The following is a 19,920-nucleotide window of genomic DNA, read 5'->3' as shown; positions in this document are numbered from 1 at the left end:
CATCCTTGAGGTGAAGCAGGCAGAACTGTGTCCTGAAAACGCTCCACAATCCCCGCGTGTGTCCAGGTGGCTTCAGTTACCCGGCGCCTGGCTGGCTCAGCCTCCAGAGAGCCCTGCCAAGGCCTGGCACTGCTGTCCCGAGCGGCCCCTCTTGCCGCCAGTGAGCCCAAGAGGCCTCAGGGCACAGGCAGATTGCTTTCCCCTATTCGGGCTGGCCTCTGCTCCCCGGGAAAAGGCTTCATTGTCTCCCACCCACCGGCCACCACCTGGCTCAGGAGACAGGGGGGCTCCAAGCTGTGAGGTCACTTGGCCTTGCAGAATCCACCTGCAGCCGCACCAGTCCAGGAAACCAAATCCCAGCGGCAGATGACAGCCGAGGGTGGCAGGACAGAGTGCCCATTCAGCCTCCGCTGGAGCCGGCCTGGCCTGACCTGGTGGCTGCCTCCCCAACCTGGGCCCTCTGGCGCCTGAGCCCAGGCCTCACTTAGCCTCTGCTGCCCAGAGAGAGGGCTGGGATGTGCCCCACCCTGGGGCACCCACAAGTGCGAGGATGGCTGGTGAAGGTGGCAGAGACCCTGCCCCACCACCAGGGCCTCCTGCAGCCCAGAGTGGGCTCAAGGGAGCCTCCAAGCCAAGCATTAACAGGGATGTCCTCTGAACTTGCCAAGCATTGCTTCCCCATCTTACAGATGAGGAGCCTGAGGCTGGGAACCAACTCACCTGCCAGCTGGGTGCAGCCAAGCTGGAGCCTCACTGCCTCAGGGGTCCCTCCTCAGTAAGCAGATGGAGAAGGTGGCCTGGAAGGGGCCCCAGGCTGCACAGCAGCCTGTAGGGAAGAGGAGACGGGCCAAGGCATGGGGACACATGGACCCATTTCACAGACAGGCAGCTGAGGTGGCAGCCTCCACAGCAAGTTGACAAGAAGGCACCAGGACAGCCCTTGTGTGAGTTGCATCAAAGACAGGAGACCCGCCCACCCTCCCCTCCTTAACATCCTGCAGGACCTGAGACCACCAGCCATAGCTGGTCCCTCATCGCCTCCCCCTACCCCCAGCCCTCACCTCTGCATTTGGGCAAAGGCTGTGGAGGAAGAGGCTTTGGCTTTTTGGACCTGACTTCAACCAAATCCCCCAAGCACCTCATGGAGGAGAATGGCTGAACCTGGGAGCCTCGTGGGCTCCATGGAAGCCCTAAAGAGACCAGGCCTCAGCCCCAGGGGAGGCTTAATACCCCCTCTCCAGGCAGAAAGTAACTATTTCTCTTCCAGTGGTTCTCCAGCTTGGGGTCTCCAGCCAGACCAGCTGCTTATGGGCCAGGTGTAAAGAGAGGGACAGAGAGGGCAGGGAAGTGCAAGTGTTCTCAGGCCACTGGGGCCCGTCCCCACCCACACCCAGTCATCAGCCCCAGGGACAGCCAGGCCCTCCGCAGTGCAGGGCACACCCCGATTCTGCAGCTGGGCCCCAGGGCCCAGTGCTTCCTCCAGGCTGCCCCAGGCTCCCTCCTGAGTGGCAGGCCCAGGCCCGGACTCTGGCCCCAACCCGCAGGCTCAGAGGCAGCCCTGCCTTCCACAGACCAGGCCACGAGTTGCCTGTCACTCAGCTCTTCTGCCTGGTTGGTCACACTGAAAAGAGCATCCCGTGGCTGGGAGGCATGGATTTCGGCTCCAACTCAGCTCAGGAAGCAAGAGCTGGAAACTCAGGTGCAGGAGGCATCTCCAGGCCCAACGCACCCTGCGGCAGCTGCCCCAGGTCCTCCCAAACGCCACCTGCCAAACTGGCCCTCCTCCCCATCTGGGTTTAGCAAACTCCTACTCATCCTCCAAAGCCCAGAGCCAAAGGGCCCCTCTTCCATGATGCTCCTCTTCCAAAAGCAGCCCAGGGTCTCCCCCACGGCACTCAGCACCCACCACAGGCAAACACTGTGTCCTTGAAGCTGATCTCCCTGCCAGACGGGCAGTGGCCCTCGAGGGCATTGCAAATGGGATGCCTGACAAGGAGAACCCTTGGGGATTAGGAAATGGGGATGTGCTGGAAGCCAATGCAGTCTGAATCTGAGACCTCCTGAGGACAAAGCACAGGGAGCTGCGCTCATGCTCACACTGGGCATGGGGTTCACACTGTCTGCTGAGGGCTGCTTCCCTGCCCTGGAGGATGGGAAGGACAGAGGGGAAAGAGGGGCTCACCCACGTCCTGCTCTCTGCACAGTGCCCCCTCCAGCACCTGTGTGCACAGACCAGCCGTGCTGCAGTCCCTCAGAAGCCCTAGGGTTCCACCCCATCTATGCACCCTCTCCCTGGGTTCATGCCTGCTCCCCTGGGCCCACCCCACCCATGTGCCTACTCCCCTGACAGTCCACCCATCCCCAGAACCCTCCTTGCCCACATGCCACACCAGTATACTTTTGAAGGCAGCATTGAAGGCGGGGGGGGAGGTTCTGAAATCCTCTGTGCTTCCATCTCCTCCATGGGCACACCCCAAGATGTTGAGAGATTGAGGTGCTGGTGCCCAGCCCAGCACAGATAGATGAGGCCACCGTCCAGTCTACTTCATTTTTCCAGATACCTCACACCCATAACTGGCCTGAGGAACCTCATTCCAGCTTCCAAAGAACAAGGAGTGCCATGCGCCACCGCACCCCAGGCTCCACACCTCCCAGAACCCTTGTGGTAGGGGAAGGAGGGGGTTGCTCTGCTCCATCTACCTAAGGGAAAATGTAAGGCCTGGATGGAGAAGTGCACCCCCTCCAGCTCACATGGCTACCAGGCCAGAGACCTTTGCCCCACCACACATGTGTGGCCCACAGATGAGGCCGTGAGTCATTCAGCCACATCACAGACGGGAGAACCCCTGCCCCTTGGGAGGAGCTGTAGTCCCCACACCTGGGATCCAGTGCCAGGCTTTAGCACGGACCCCTGTGTGCCCACACCCATGCTGTCTGAACCGCTCATTAAGGGACTCGTGTTTACACACTGGTCCCTGAGTCCCTGATTTCTGAGAAAATTAATCGGCAGAGTGATTCTCACTAGAGTGTTGTTGACTTCTCCATTTGTAGCTTGCTCTTTCTGACAGTATCTGCACTGCAGAAGGAGAACCTGAAGAAGACATCACCTGAGCTCCGAGGTATGGATTTCTGGGCAGATTTGAGACTTTGTGGCCCCTGCTAAGGGGATATAATTGAGGGTCCCCATAAATCATGACTCAGTCTATGAGGAACCAGCACTTAGCTGCATCCCTAGCCTCTTCCTTCATCACATCCAAGCAAAACCCCAGGTTCCAGAGAGCCCCACCTAGCAGACTGCAGACAAGCCATGGTCCCCCCTGCTCCATTCGAGACTCCACTCTGGCTTTTCTCCTTCAGGAAACCTCCTCATAACCTCCTCATAACCCTGGGTCTGGGGCCCAGGCCCTACAGATGTGCTGGGTGCTGGTGCTGAGAGACAGGACGGCAACCGTAGCTGGACCTCACCCTGGACAGCATTGCCACAACCCCCACTGGTCCACCTGGGAGAACAGAGACCCAGAGACAGCCACACACTGTCCTCTGTGCCCCTCACTGCCCCCTGGCCTTTGGGGGTTCTGGGAGTGGCTACTGCAGTTTAATTTGGGCCACAACCCCTAATGAGCAGCCCAACGGCATGGGGGGCAGTTTGTAAGCACCCAGAGCCTGAACAATGTGGCAGAAAGTCCAGGGGGCCTCCAGGGGCCTCCAAGTGACCCAGGTATCTGGCAGAGCACAGCTGGCCCCAGGGCTCCCAGTCCCGGCCTCCTGCCCCCCCACCCCAGCCCATTGGCCCTGCCTGCAGCCTTAGTTGTACCAGCTGGGGAGTCCCAGATTTCCTGTACCACCACCCCACACACTTGGTCCCCTAAAGACCTGATCCTGAGCTCTTGCTAATCATCTGGCTGTCACTAAGCTGCACCAGAACCATTTTCAAAGAGTCCCTGATTTTTAAGGCCCATAAAACACTGTGAAATGGCCTTTTTCAAACATTTAGGGCATTAATGACCATGGAAAAAACAAAAACTTGTCCAGGTGGCCAGTTTTTAGTAGCTCCCAATACAAAATTGCCCCCACCACGCAGCCCCCACCTGTCCACGCCCCCTCCACTTACCCACCCTGAGGGATTCTAGCCAGGACCCCTGCGTCCTGAGAAATCCTTTCCAGGAGCAGGCTGGGGAATACCGGCCCAGAGGGGCGAGGACCGGGTGGGGGCAGGGGTAGGGTTCAAGGGGCCAGGGACCCAGGGGCTCTCCTGGAGGCTGCAGAAGGACCCAGCCTGGGTGGGGGGCTCCGACGCTCCCCAGCCTGTCCTGTCCTGGCCTGGCCAGGCCAGGCCCGGCCCCCTCCCCAGTCTCAGCACTGCCTGGCCCGACCCCCAGACCTTCGGGGTGCCCAGTCCAAGCCTGGGCCGCTAGGGTCCGCGGGCCTGGCGGGCGGGGCGGGGGCAGGGGTCGGGGGTCCGGCGAGCTTTAATGCGCGCACAAAGCCTCATTTGCAGGTCAATGCCGCGGCACACTCGCCTCTCCCCTCGCCCGGCGCCCTTTGTCCGGCCGCGCCCGCTCCTCGCGCCAGATGGCCGCGGAAATGCTAATTTCGGGCGCCCCTGCCCCCCCACCCCCGCGTTTAATTGCGCCTTTGCAGATGGGCCGCGAGTGTGCGCTTCATGCAGATGAGCGCGGCCTCGCCGCCTTCGGGCCCGCCGGGCCGGCCGCCTCGGACCTCCGGGAGCCGCGGCCGGGCGCGCTGTGGCCGAGGGCAGGGAGGGGGCCGCTGTCCCTCCACTCGACGCGCCGCCGGGCACGGGCGGGCACCCAGCGGCCCGGGCGCGGGAAGCGCGCTTCTCTCTTTTCATTTCTCCAAAATGGGATCTTAAGTGATTCTGAATGAAAACAAATTGGCCCGCTTTCTTCTCCAAACAGACGCGCGGCGCGGTGGGGGCGGCGGGCACGGGCCTGGGGCGGCCCAGGCGGTGGGGTTGGCTCCGGGACCCCCTGCCCGGCCCGGCCCTCGCGCCCTCTCCCTGCGGCCCGCCTTCCTCAGCCCTGGGCCGGCGGCACTTGGAGGCGGCCGGGCAAGACGGCAGACCTGGGGGGCCCTTTAACCGGAGCCAAGGATCCCCGGACTTTCTGACCAACCAGGAGCAGAAGGCCGCCAGGTCACCGTCGCCTTTTATGACAGAAACAGATTCCCAGCCTGGTCGGAGCGCAGAAATGAGGCAGGCCAGGGCCGGACTCCCCCACCCCTCCCGTCTCCAGCCCCAGCAGGAGCCTGGCCCAGGCCTCTGGCCCCACAGCGCCAGGGAGCATCCTCCATCCTCTGGGAGCCCAGGCCTGCGCCTGGAAGCCTAGGGCTGGGGCAGGCTGAGCAGAGGGAGGGAGGGAGGGAGGGAGTTTCTTTGTGATGTGTCCACTTTACTAGCAAAATTTCAACCACAAACTTAGAAAGCCTATACATTGGTGGGTGATTCACTTGCTCCACCACCAGCTAGGAAACAGAGACAGAGCCATATTCTGGGTGAGTAAGAATACTCCCAATACAAAACTCAGCCACAGACCTTTAAAAAGAAAAGGGTGCCGGGCGCAGTGGCTCACGCCCGTAATGCCAACACTTTGGGAGGCCGAGGCGGGAGGACTGCTTGAGCGCAGGAGTTCCAGTCCAGCCTGCACAACCTGGCGAGGTCGCATCTCTACAAAAAAATCTGATTTTTTTAGCCAGGCGTAGCGGCGCGCCTGTAGTCCCAGGAAGGATCACTTGAGCCTGGGAGGTGGAGGCTACATAGAGCCCTGACTGTGCCACTGTACTCCAGCCCGGGTGACAGAGTAAGACGCTATGTCAAAAAAGAAAGAAAAAAAGAGAAAGAGAAAGGAAGAAGAGAAGAAGAAGAGAAGAAGAAGAGAGAAGAAGAAGAAGAAGAAGAAGAAGAAGAAGAAGAAGAAGAAGAAGAAGAAGAAGAAGAAGAAGAAGAAGAAAGGAAGAAGAAGAAAAGAAGGAGAAGAAGAAGAAGAAGAAGAAGAAGAAGAAGAAGAAGAAGAAGAAGAAGAAGAAGAAAGAAGAGAGGAGGGGGAGAGGAGGGAGGAGGTGGAAAGAAAGAAGAAAAAGAAAGAAAAAGAAGAGAGAAAGAAAGAAAAAAGAGAAAGAAGGAAAGAAAGAAGACAGAAAGAGAGAAAGAAAAAGAAAAAGAAAGAAAATCATCTGTTCCTGAAACATTCTGTGATACTTTCGTAATTTGCTCAGCCAGAGGACTGAAAGTCAGTGCAGGTGGATCCCTCAGCCTTGGGCTCAGCTGGGACTGAAGTCAGCTGACAGAGTGAATCTGGCCCAACTGCCACCAGCCTGACTCTGGCATCCTGGCCCTGGCGTGGCCTTCACAGCCACACCCCCCACCCCCCACCTCCGCCTCAGTGCCCACCCTCCAGCTCCACATCACTGAGCCTGCCCTGCTGCACCCTTGCAGGGGCACCCTGGCTGCTAGCTCTCCTCCCCCCATTCCTCCTCTGAGTTCCCTCAGGCCCCTCAGGGGCTGCTCTTCCCTGGACACCCAGGAGCCTCAAGCTTTGCCCTGTGCCACACCTCCCTCACCTGGCTCTTGAAAGGAGTCCCATCCACCTTCCCCTCAGGGGGAAGTTCAGGGCCTGGCCCACACCCCTGCTGGTACTCAAGGCCCATCTAGGGGACCTAACGGGGGTTCCAGTAGACACCCAGGCCGAGGCCGGAGGGCTCAGCCATCCTTGTCACCCATCCTGCAGGGCACTGCTTCATGGGTGCCAGCACAGTGACATGCCGTGGGCTGGGGGCAGCTGGCTCATAGAATATGCATGGCCAGGATGCACCGTGGAAATTTCCATGGTCACGGGATGGAAACCATTTCCTATCAATAAAATAACAGGTGCCCTGTCAGAATCCCCCTTTCATTTCTTTCCAGGAAACAGTTCAAATGGGATGGTTACACCCATTTGAGACAAACATCTCTTGGTCCTAACCCCTTGTGGTCACTTCATTAACCAGAGGCCTCCATCTTCCTCTGGGGAAGACAGTGCAGCCCAGCTGCCCTCCGCCTCCAAACCCTCCCTGGGCCCTGAGGTGCCGTGTGGACCCAGTGCTGCAGTCGCCACATTCACCCCACACTCGAGGGTAGACCCAGAGCATTTGAACTGTCCTCGTACTCCCTCAGCCACTTCTCAACAACAGCGCCTTCCCAATCCTGTAACCTGGGGCCTTTCCCTAACACATTTAAAAGACGCCAGCCGCCTTCTCCTGCCTTAGCACTGTCACCAGCTGCTTGTACTCAACTCTCTGCCAAACTGTTACTTTGTTTATCACACTCAGATTACGGGTCTCTTAAACAGTTTGTTATGGTTAAATACTTTCAATTAAAACAGTATATGTATGTGTGTGTGTATACAAATAGATAGGCATTCTAATACTTTAAAATAGGTACTTTGAGCTGGGCACAATGGTGCACACCTGTAGTCCCAGCTACTCCAGGGGCAGAGGTAAGAGAATCTCTTGAGCCCAGGAGTTCGAGTCCAGATTGGACAACATAGCAAGACCGTGTCTCTATTAAAAATATATTTTTATGCTGGATGCCTATAATCTCAGCACTTTGAGAGGCCAAGGCAGGAGGATCACTTGAGCCCAAGAATTGGAGACCAGCCTGGACAACAGAGGGAGACCCTGTCTCTACAAAAAAAATTTTTTTTAAAGATTAGCTGGGCGTGGTGGCACACACTTATGGTCTCAGCCGCTCGGGAGGCTGAGATGGGTGGAAGGCTTGAGCCCAGGAGTTTGAAGCTGCAGTGAGCCATGATGGTGCCACTGCACTCCAACCTGGGTAACAGAATGAGATCCTATCTCAAAAAATACTTTTAATTAAAATAAAATATGTACTTTGGACTTAAAAAGTAAATGTGAGTCCCATAGATGTAAAATGGTATAGAGCCCCAAAGTGCCATCTGGGCTTATCTCAGGATAGCAGCATCTATCTGGGGGAATTTTTACTGTCTTTTTTTACACATCCCCGTATTGTTTGCCTTTTTTTTTTTACAATGAGCATACACTGCTATTTCTACAACCAAGGGAAATATATGGCTATTGTTTGCATTTTGTTTTACAATGAGCATATGCTGCTATTTCTACAACCAAGGGAAATATATGGCTATTTTCATTGTGGGAATCAAAAGAAATAAAAAGCCCCATTGGCTTGCCAGCCTTGTGACCTGGGGGCTGTAGCAATAATGCCTGGAACTGGCCCCAGCCAGTGAGGGACCCCAGCCACAGCCCACGCCAGAGTCCACTGTCAGGACCATCTTACAAGAGGGGCTGCCTCAGATTGGAGTCCTGGGGGCACCTCAGTAACTAAACCCCCTTGGATGGAAGCCAGGCCAGACCCACTCAGTGCCAAATTCCACTTGGGCCTGCTCTCAGTTCCAGCAAAATTCCGAAGTATATTGTTGTTATCGTTATTATTTTGCAATTACGTGACATTTTTTAAATGCCTAGGCTGTTTTTTCAGCCATTTTCATTAGCTCCTTCTCACTCTGCCCAAGAGACACTTCAGCATTGTGTCTGCCACTGGGCAGGCTGGCCAAGGCTCAGAGAGGTCAACCAACCTGCCTAGGTCGCACAGCAACAGAGCAGCAGGAGCAAGAGCAGACGTCAGGGCTGGGCCCAGGTCATCCTGCAGAGCTGGGGGGCGGGTCTCACTGTCGGGCCCTGTTGGGTTTTATTCGGATTTAGGAATTTCTTGTGGGGGGCAGGGGCAGATTTGGGAAAGAGAAGAAAAAGTAGGAATGAGAAAAGAGAGAAAAAAAGGCAAGGAAAGCCCAAGGCCGAAGCAAGAGAGCAAAATAAGCAGAAGACACCATGGGTGTGGGGCTGGCAGCACCGCACTGAGAGCCCCTGGCAGGGAACCAACCCCTGGAGGTGCCCCTGCCTTCTCCCCACACCCTGGCACAGTGCCGGCTTCCAGAGGAGCCTCGTTTCTCAGTGAGGGGGGCGGGGGGGGGGGTGAGACAGCATCCATGTCTAGACGCTTATCCTTTGAGGAGAATACCAGGGTCCCCAAATGCCACTTGAGATTTCTCTGAAATGCAGGAGGCCCTGGAGCCTGCATTTGTCATGAGCCTCAGTCACCACGCCTACCCCCAGCTCAGAAGCAGGTGCCACAGCTCAACCTGGCTTCCATGCTGAACCAGGTCCCCAGAGGTCTGGACAGTGCCACTCACCAGCAGGCATCCCGGGCCACAGGGCAGGACGCCCAATCTGGAAGCCCAGTGTTATGGGAGGAATCATGTCCCCTAAAAGTCATGTGTTGAAGCCCTCACCCCCAGCACCTCAGCACATGACTATATGTGGATACAGGGTTTTACAGAAAACAGTTAAAATGAGGCCATTGGTGTGGGCCCTAATCCAACAGGACTGGGGTCTTTATAAGGAGAGGAGGACACAGGCACGCTCAGAGGCATGACCCTCCTGGGACACAGGGAGAAGGTGACGTCTGCAAGCCAAAGAGAGAGGCGTCAGGAGGAACCAGCCCTGCCGACTCCTTGATGGTGGACTCCAGCCTCCAGGACTGGTAGAGGATAAACGTCTGCTGTCTCAGCAGCCCTGTCTGTGACGCTTTGTGATGGCAGCTCCAAGACAGGAATACACCCAGCATCCACAGAGGGATTACATCTGTCCAGGCCCGCACAGCCAGGGCAGACAGACCACACCCCAGACCTCCAGATCGGCGGAAACCCCCACGTACCCCTGGCTCAGAGACCTTCTCTGACTGAGCGCATGAAACTGGCTCCTCCTGGCTAGTTTCCCTCAGATACATCATCCCAACACCTAGGGACACATCGTGCAAGTAGAGAGTCCCCCAAAATACCATTTTCCAAGGCGGAGACAAAAAAAAAACATGTGCAGAGTTGACGTCTGTACGCCCCTAATGCTAATTGGGGACAGTGGCATTTAGATCTGAGTGGCTGAGGGGTTTGGTGACCTGGACAATCAGGGTCTGCCCGAAGAACCGGGGGCTGCCGGAGGCACTGGGCCTCCCTCCCACTCACCGGGGCCTTCATTAACAGCCGCGTCCGGACCAGCTGGAGTCAGCTGATTAGCCCATTCTAAGTGGCATTGGGAGTCCCCCCACCCCCTGTATCTATTTTTTCACCCGCACATGTTCAATTCAATTTTGCTTTTGTGCCAGAGAGGCCTCTGATGTGAATGTTTCTGGGGAGTTTTTCCATGTTTCTTTATGTCCTCGAAACCAAAGTCAGTCACCGAGTTTCAGAAAACACCCTCCTGGATTGAAGCGGGTAAGAGGAAAGAAAAACACACAACACAAAACAAAAGCAAAAGAAAACAAAAGAGAAAGCACTGGCTGCCTTTCTACAGAATCCTCCTGCGAGGAGACAATTCATTTCGATTGAAACGTTTCCATTGTGCGGCAATCGGAACGCGCTCCTCGCGTTGGGCAGAAATGCAAATCCCCCTTTTTCCTTTGATTCAAATATTTAAATTTTCAAATATATATGCTGCGACAATTGAATGGCAGCTGACCTCACTTATTTTCATAGAAGCAATGCGGAAGCCACGGACTGCAGTTAATTTCGCCAGCAGCGCCCCGCCTGCTGACAGCGGTACGGTCAGTCCTGGGGGGGCGAGGGGAATAATCCTTTTATTCAGACATTTGGCTTAAAAGAATAACAAGGAGGAAAAGCTGGAACATAATTGCATTGCATGGAAAACAGAGAAAGATTTTTTTCTCTCTCTCTAACAAGCTTTCTCCTTTTCCTTCCTCAAAGAATCGGAGGCTCATAGCCAGAGGCTGTTTTCTTGGTAAAGAAATCAAGAGTGTTTTCCTTCCACTATTGTCCCCACTCCCGCCCACCCCCCCGAGGGATTTTCATAGTTGGGTTGGCTGCCACACTGGCTCATCCATTCATTCATTCATTCACTCACTCACTCACTCACTCACTCACTCATTCTGCAAACTCAGAAGGAAGACCTACTGTCTGTCCAGTTCAGCTGGGCTGGGGGGGGGCGGAGCCAGACACTCCCCAGGCAGCCTTCCTCTCCTGCGCTGGACGCCCCCACAGAGCCATGCCGTGACCCTCGGAGGCACCCTGAAGCATAACTGGGCCATCCGTGCCTGCAGGAACCCCCTTTGTTCCTCCTTGGGGCTCCAGAGCACCTGAGTGAAAGAGTCTGAGACCGGAGGGGCAGCGAGAGGGGGCCCTGGAGGGAGGCGGAGGGACCCCCTCCCTGGGCCAGCCAGGCCAGCGTCTGCCAGAGTCGCTGTTGCTAAGTCCTCTTCTTGCAGCCTGGGGATCCCAGAGGACCCCGGCCCAGTCCATCAGCGGGGCTGGGTCTTTAATATTCAAAGAGCTCTCCCGGACATTTCAAGAACTCCCCGACACGATTTTCTGTGATGCGTGGGCTGTCGGGACATCTGTCTTCTATACCTAATAAAGTCGCCCGACGCAGAATGAACTCCTCGGCATCGCTTTGAATCCGGGCTCACATATGGTTGCTAATTAGCTGGCTATCTCTTGGAGTTAAATGATTTTTTTTCTCGCCCCGTTCGCATCCATAATAGACGCGAACAGAGTCGTGATTGTTCCCTGTTGCGGGACATTCTGCGCCTGAATGAGCGGGGGCTGCTGTGTCGACGCGGATTTGCCATATGGTTGCGCGGAGCCAGGAAGAATGGGCCCCTGTGTGTGCGACCGGGACGCAGCGGCGCGGGCCGTGCCAGCCGGGCGGAGCCGGGTGCCCGACGGCGCAGGACTAGCGGGCGCAGGACGAGCGGGCGCAGCGGCGCGGGCGCACCGTCGAGGCGCGGGGACCCCGAGGGCCAGCGGAGCCGTGCTGCGCGCAGGGATGGACGTTGGGCACCCAAGGCCCGCTTCCCGTGGACAGGCGCGCGGAGGGCAGCAGGACCGATGCAGCGACGGACGCGCGGACGGATGCGCCGACCGCAGGCTCTCCCGCCGCCCCGGGGCCGTCGTGCCCGTGCAGGCCGCGAGCAGCGGCGGGGGCCGGCTCTGTGGCTGCAACAGCCCCATTGTGAGGCCGGCGAGACAATGGGCGGCCCGAGGAGGCACCTGCTCGCCTGAAAGGCCCATAAATCGCCGCCGCGTCCAGCTGCCTTCCAGCCCCTCCCCGCGGACCCGCTAGCGGGAAGCGCGGCCGCGGCCGGGAGGGGGAGGCTCGGTCCGACAGTCGGGCAGGGCCGCTTGGGCCACCGCCGCGCGCTCCCTCCCGCCTGGGCGCAGCTGCCCGTGCCCCGACGGGAGCTGCGCCCAGCCTCCCCTCTGGAGTCGGCGCTCCAGGCTGCTGCCCGGCTGGTGGCCAAGGCCCCAGCACCACCGTCCCTCCTGCAGGGCATCCAGCACCTACCCTCCCTCTGGGCAGCTCCTGGTCCTGGCCCGGGCTTGCTCACTCAGGCTGCCTTTGGACCAGATTCTTGAACTTTTCAACCGAGGACGTTGCTGCTGTTTGTAGCATAAGATCCTGGAAGAGCGCTGTGTTGGGGAGCAGCAGGCTCTCCCTTGCTCCCCCTGGGCCTGGGAAAATCAACCCACCTCCGCCCCGCGACCCCAGGGCTGTAACCCGGTGTCTGGTAGCCCCACTGTGACAAACCGAAGCCCAGCACAGTTTGGGACTCACCCTGAGTTGACTTATGCAGCCCCCCCAGAACAGAGGCTGAAACCCGGCGCATCCTGGTGAAGCCACACCCAGCCGGCCTGGTCCCAGGCCCCAGGCACAGGGTCCCCTCCACTCCCATCTGCTTCCCTTTCAGAGCCTGGGCTGAGTCGGCAGGGACACATGCTCAGGGCCCTGGATTCCCACTTTCTGGACGCTTGCATGCATGCCCAGCACCAGCTCTCCCTTCTGAGAAAGCAATCCCTCCTCAGAGGGGAGAAGCCGTGGCTGAGATGGTCAGGAAGTGGTCAGGACCCACTGCCGAGCACCAAGTCCCCATGCTACCACCAGGGGTGCACCTGGACTCCTGGAAAGGGGTCGCGTCAGGGTGCAGCCCATCAAAGGCTTCCCAAGAGGCAAGAGGCAAGGAGAAGGGTCCTACTTTAAACAGCCAGCCTCAGGTGAGCACCAGAGATCAGGCCCAGACCTGTGTAGAGAAAAGGAGGCAATGGCCCCTGGCTACAGACAAGGACCCTGAGGCTGCCCTCTTCCCTCTGCACCTTTGGTTAGGCACTGCCTGTCTGTGTGGAAGGAGCAGGACTCAGTCCCAAGACGATTTGGCCACGCTGTGCCCTCGGGACCAGCACGTGCTGGCACCCCAATCCCACTGGGATTCTATTCCAGGAAAAGGCTTGTGTTCAGTTCCCAGGGCTCTGCCAACACCAACCCTGTGCTGGCTGCCTGCAGCAGGCACCCCGTGGGGACCACATCCCTGGGCCCGGAGGAGCTGGCTGAGACAGAGGCGGGCCCAGGGCCAGGCCTTTGCCCGCCACTGCTGCTCCAGGCACTCCTGGAGGGCTCTGAGCATGCTCCTTAGGTCTCCTGGCTGAGGGGAGGACACTCACTCCCACCCCCAGGTGTCTGGTGCTTTGATTTTAATTATTTCTAGCCTTCCAGTGCCATCTCTTATCGCCCCCTCCCCAGTCCCCTAATAAAGGGCCAGCGCCCCCCGCCTTCCTTTAGCCTCCCTGACATATTAGAAGAATGTTTTTCCATTTCCTTTGATGTCTGTTACAAGTTGCATCTCATTTCCTGCTTGGGCATTTCTGACCTCGAGTGACTCCGGCCGCCGTGGCTGCGTGGCTGGTCTGCTCCTCATGCCCCGCCCAGACGCCAGCTTGAGAGGATTTGGTCCTCTGTGTGCTGCCACTGCCAACTCAGTTTCCCCCTACCCTCCCCACTTTGTTTTCTGGGGTTCCAAGGGGCAGGTCAGGCCCTCAACCCTGTTTCCATGGGGAGGGCTCCTCACGGGGGGTTGGGGGGCATCCCTCTATGAGGCAAGGAGAACTCCTCACGGTCGCGGGGGGGGCGCCCATCCTTCTGTGGGGCTTCCTAAAGACCTGCATTCTTCCCTTCATTTTTCTGGGATTACTCCCCTTTCAGTGGTCGGCCCTGTTCACTCTGCCACCTCAGAGAGGGTGAACCCCGCAGAGGTGTGACGGGAGGCTGGGGAGAGACCCCAGCACCTTGAGCACATAGGAGCCAGGAGGAGCCCAACAGAGCAGCAGGGGCTGGGGTCTTCTCCCAAAGCCTGACTCCATGGGACCCCAAAGAAGCAGATGGAAAACTGAAAAAGAAAACCCCTCAAGTGAGCCACTGGAAAGAAAGCAAAACAAGAGAAAATAAATGAGTTGTTTGTTTGACATAATTTAACTTGTCTGTTTTTCCATCTTCCTTCCTGCTCACCCCACCATCACCGCGGCCCCATCTAGTTGAGGCACACAGCTCTGGGCTTAAAGGAACCAAGGGGCGTGTCTCAGAGCAGTCTCCAAATTGGGTGCTAGGACCCAAGAAATGCAGAGGGGGCAGTGGCTGTGAGAGAGGTTTGCATAAGAAAACAGACAAGACAGAACTTGGTTTTATCTTTTTTTTTTTTTTTTTTTTGAGACAGAGTTTTGCTCTTGTTGCCCAGGCTAGAGTGCAATGGTATGTATGGTCTGGGCTCACTGCAACCTCTGCCCCCTGGGTTCAAGCGATTCTCCTGCCTCAGCCTTCCTCTCGAGTAGCTGGGATTACGGGCGCCCACCACCACACTCAGCTAATTTTTTTTTTTTTTTTTTTTTTGTAATTTTAGTAGAGACAGGGTTTCGCCATGTTGGCCAGGCTGGTCTCGAACTCCTGACCTCAGGTGATCTGCCTGCCTGAACCACCCAAAGTACTGGGATTACAGGCACGAGCCACTGCGCGTGGCCAGTTTTGCCTTAAAACCACAGCTAGACTCCTCCACAGGGACCAGGACCCATGCCATGTCTGTCCCGGCTGCAGAGGTGGGTCAGCCCCATGCAGTGCTCTCTGGAAGAGAATCAGGGAGCAGTGTGGCTCCTGCACAGAGGCACCTGGCTGGCCTTTGGCCTACTGGTAGCCTCCAAGGGTGGATGCCAGGTATCTCAGTCCATTTGTGCCACTGTAACAAAATACCTGAGACTGGGTGATTTATTTTTTATTATTTATTTATTTATTTATTTATTTATTTATTTTTTGAGATGGAGTTTTGCTCTTGCTGCCCAGACTGGAGTGCAATGGCACGATCTCGGCTTACTGCAACCTCTGCCTCCCAGGTTCAAGCAATTCTCCTGCCTCAGCCTCCTGAGTAGCTGGGATTACAGGCATGTGCCACCGCACCCAGCTAATTTTGTATTTTTAGTAGAGATGAGGTTTCTCCATGTTCGTCAGGCTGGTCTTGAACTCCTGACCTCAGGTAATCCACCCACCTTGGCTTCCCAAAGTGCTGGGATTACAGGTGTGAGCCACTGTGCCTGGCTAATTTTCTAGTTTTAGTAGAGACAGGGTTTCTCCATGTTGGTCAGGCTGGTCTCGAACTCCTGACCACAGGTGATCCACAAGACTGGGTGATTTATAAATAACAGAAATGTATTTCTCACAGTTCTGGAGGCTGGGAAGTCCAAGATCAAGTGCCAGTGCAATCAGCGTCTGGTGAGGGCTCTCTGCTTCCAAGATGGCACTGTGTTGTAAGTGAAGCGAACGCTTCAGGAAGCCTCTTTTATAAAAGCCTTAATCTCACTCAGACGGAGGAACCCTCCATCTTAATTACCTCCTAAAGGCCCTATTCCTTTTTTTTCTTTTTTTTTTTGTGAGACACAGTCTTGCTCTGTTGCCCAGGCTGGAATACAGTGGTACCATCTCAGCTCACTGCAACCTCCACCTCCTGGGTTCAAGCAGTTCTCCCTGCCTCAGCCTTCCAAGTACCTAGGATAACAGGCGTCCACCACCATGCCCAGTTAATTTTTGTATTTTTAGTAGAGATGGGGTTTCACCATGTTGGCCAGGCTGGTCTCAAACTCCTGACCTCAGGCGATCTGCCCACTTCGACCTCCCAAAGTGCTAGGATTACAGGCGTGAGCCACTGTGCCCGGCCCTTTTTATTTTTATTTTTTTGACAGGATCTGGCTCTCTGGCTTTGTCAACCAGGCTGTAGTACAGTGGCATGGTCATGGCTCACTGCAACCTCTACCTCCCAGGTTTGAGTGATCCTCCCATCTCAGCCTCCTGACTAGCATGCACCACCACACCTGGCTAATATTTCTTTTTTTGTAGAGAAAAGTTCTCCCTATGTTGCCCAGGCTGGTCTCAAAATACTGGGCTCAAGCAATCCACTCACCTCAGCCTCCCAAACTGCTGAGATGACAGGCTTGAGCTACTGTGCCCAGCTTCCCACTTACATTAATACTATCACATTGGCCAGTAAGCTTCAGACATGAATTCCGGAGGGGACATAGTCAAACCCAGCACCAGGTCTCAGGTGTCCTTACTTCTCCCTCTGCAATTCTGGCTTCACCACATCCCTCAGGTGTAAGGCCCTGTTGTCCGGACCACGTGCTTTTTCCCAGGACTGAGAGTGAAGTGCTGCAGTTGCATGATAAAAACCCATGTGACTATGTGACCATTAAAATGAATAGCCCCCAGAGCACTGGGGGGTGGGGACCGGGGCTCCCCGCTACCCAGACAGACCAATTACGGTCTTCCAGGCCTGCATGTAGGCCAGGCTACAGGGATGGAATCAGCACCCAGCTAGAGCAGAAGGGTCTACAGGAACCAAAAGGGGTTCTGGGGCAAATCTCAAACCATGGGCAAGCTTCGTTCAAGCACTCAAGCAACATTTGAGCTAGACGGGCCCTCAGAGACTCTGATCCTATGTTCTCCTTTCAGCGAGGGAAATTTGAGGCCCAGGGAGGCTTCTGCACCCGAGACAGGCCCCACCCCTTAGAGGGACCAGTGAAGGGAAGTCAGACCCCAGCAAGACGGAGGAAGTCCCAAATTGGAGACAATCAGAAAGACAGCACTAGTGTAGACCCTAAACAAACTCCTCACCTGCTCCAAGCTGGGCTCCAGTCCCCTAAGGATGAGCTGGGCCCATGCAAACTCCCTGTGTGTTTCCTGCATGTGGGCCACCAGGCAACTACCCTCTGACTCGAACCCCTGCCCACAGACCCCAGTACCACGCAGTGATTGGCCAGGAGCACCCTCAAAGGATTGGACCATGCCAAAAGTAGCCACAGGCATATGACAGTGTCAAAGGGAAGGGGGAGAAGTGGTTTTTGTTCACGCAGACCATAGGAGTGAAGGCTGTAGTGCTCCCAAAGGCAAGTCCGCGTGGCTAAGACTGCGGGCAGGGCTCCCCAGCTGGCCTGGCTCCCAGTGTCCGTGCATTATTGTGTGCGTGTGTGGCATTTCCACTTGGATTACTATTTCAGCTCCCAAAAATGGACCAGTGGCTCACAGGAGAATCCACGAAGCAGCAACATATTGACCCGTCAGGATTTCAGGGTGAACATGGGATGTCCCCTACATGCAGGAACCGTCCACCAAGTGTGACACTGGACACAGGATGTCCTGGACTTGTCCCAGGTACATGGTCTATTAAGACATTTGGCTAGATGGTGGCATGAGGCCAGCAGTGGTTTTGTGTCATTTTCAAGCAAAGCCCAGGGCCTTCCCTGGAAGCTAGCAGTGTTGTTCTAGAATGAGTGGAAAGGGACACTTTCCAGGACAAAGCTGATGTGCACCACACTGAAGATGAGAAAGAGCTCACACTGTATCTTCCTGTCCATGTTGCATTTGTAAGAATGAAACTTGCGTGAGTTGCACGGAGGAAGAATTTGCAGTTGGGGGAATGCGGTGTCTGGGATCTGCTTTTTTTGTTGTTGGTTTTTTTCAGTAGAGACAGGGTCTCGCTATGTTGCCCAGGCTGGTCTCCAGCTCCTGGGTTCAAGCAGTCCTTCTACCTCAGCCTCCCAAAGTGCTGGGATTACAGGCATCAGCCACTGTGCTCAGCCAGGGATCTGCTTTATGGAACTGCAGAAAGGAAAAAAAAGTAAAAGTGGAGGTGGGAAACATTGACAAGATTGGAAAAATGTTAATGATGGTTGAAACTGGCTGGCGATGTACTATTCCATTGCTTTTGTGTATGTTTGCAAATTTCCATAAGAATGCTTTGTAAGGAAGTAGAAGTGATACTGTTACATATTGCTGAGAAAATGTAAAACCAAATACAAAGTTAACAAAAAGAGATAAATTATCTTTATGTACATATAGACAATATATACACACATACATACGTGTGTTGTGTGTATACATACACATTATGTGTACACGTGTATGTCTATAACATATAGACAAGTACATGTTATATACACGCACATACAATAAAAGAAGGCAGAAAGGCTGTGGGCAGATACCCTAATCAAGAGTTTTTGTGGCATCATCACAGTGGCCTTGCGATACCCTGATCAAGATTTTTGTGACATCATCACAGTGGCCTTGCAGCCCTTACTCAGGGGTCCTTGCTGACATGAACTCACAGTAGTGTGCCTCTCAACTAGGCCTGCATCTTTCTAATTCGCTAGACAGGAAGCCACTCCTGGCACTTGGTCAGTTCAAACACAACAAGTGTTTGATGATTTTTTAAATTCTGTTAATTACTAAAAATCCATGCTAGAGGAAAAAAATTGTTTTTGTTTTGAATTTACTTATTTATTGAGACAGAGTCTTGCTCTGCTGCCCAGGCTGGAATGCAGTGGAGTGATCACGACTCACTGCAGACTTGACCTCCCAGGCTCAAGCAATCCTCCCATCTCAGCCCCCAAGTAGCTGGGACCACAGGTACACACCACCACGCCCAGATAATTTTTATATTTTTTGTAGTGACAGGGTCTCACTATATTGCCTAGGCTGGTCTCAAACTTCTGAGCTCAAGTGATCCTCACACTTTGGCCTCCCAAAGTGCTGGGATTACAGGCTGTTTTGAATTCAGGTAACAATTGCTTGTGGGTCCTGAAGTAAACCCCCCAAAACATGCTGGCTATCAATCGATCACCGGGGTTGGGTTCTGTAAGGAAGGGTGTTGGGGCAAAGATGGCTGTAAACCCTTTGCCACTCAAGCAGAACGGATCCCCCTGCCATGAATCTTGGATGGTCTCAGTAGCTTGCTTGATCAATCAAATGAGGCAGACATGATGCTGCATAGCTTCTGAGGCCAGGTCTCTAGAGCCGCTCCTAGGCCTCCTGGAACACCTGCTCTTGAAACCCAGCTGCCATGCCATGAGGAAGCCCAAGCAGGCCTGTGAAGGGAGCCACAGGCAGCAGCTCCCAGGGCTTTGCCAGGCATGGGAGTGGGCCATCTTGGAAGTTGATTCCTCAACCCCAAACTACTCTAGCTGACACCCCACAACACAGAGCCAAGCTATCCTGCCAACTGTTCCCAAATTTATGATATAATCATAGGTATAAATAAAACCACTGTTTTGTTGTTGTTGTTTTGAGGCAGAGTCTTGCTCTGTCGCCCAGGCTGGAGTGCAGTGGTGCAATCTCGGCTCACTGCAAGCTCCGCCTCCTGGGTTCAGGCCATTCTCAGCCTCAGCCTCCCGAGTAGCTGGGACTACAGGCACCCACCACCACACCCGGCTAATTTTTTGTATTTTTTTGGTAGAGACGGGGTTTCACCTCGTTAGTCAGGATGGTTTCAATTTCTTGACTTCGTAATCTGCCCGCCTCAGCCTCCCAAAGTGCTAGGATTACAGGCGTGAGCCACCACACCCGGCTAAAACCACTGTTTTAAACCACAAAGTGTTGGGATAGTTGTTTACTTGGCAGGAGATCATTAGAACAGGTGTAATCATGCTAACAGAAGAGGAGGTACCGGCTGCCTGTCCACACCCGACTTTATGCCTCAGTGTTGAACAGTAGAGTAGTGGCTGTGATGTGGGGCAG

The sequence above is a fragment of the Symphalangus syndactylus genome, chromosome 1 (assembly GCF_028878055.3).
Source record: "Symphalangus syndactylus isolate Jambi chromosome 1, NHGRI_mSymSyn1-v2.1_pri, whole genome shotgun sequence".
In the NCBI taxonomy this organism is placed as follows: domain Eukaryota; kingdom Metazoa; phylum Chordata; class Mammalia; order Primates; family Hylobatidae; genus Symphalangus; species Symphalangus syndactylus.
The sequence above is the reverse complement of the archived record's forward strand: the minus strand, read 5'-3'. Positions refer to the sequence as shown.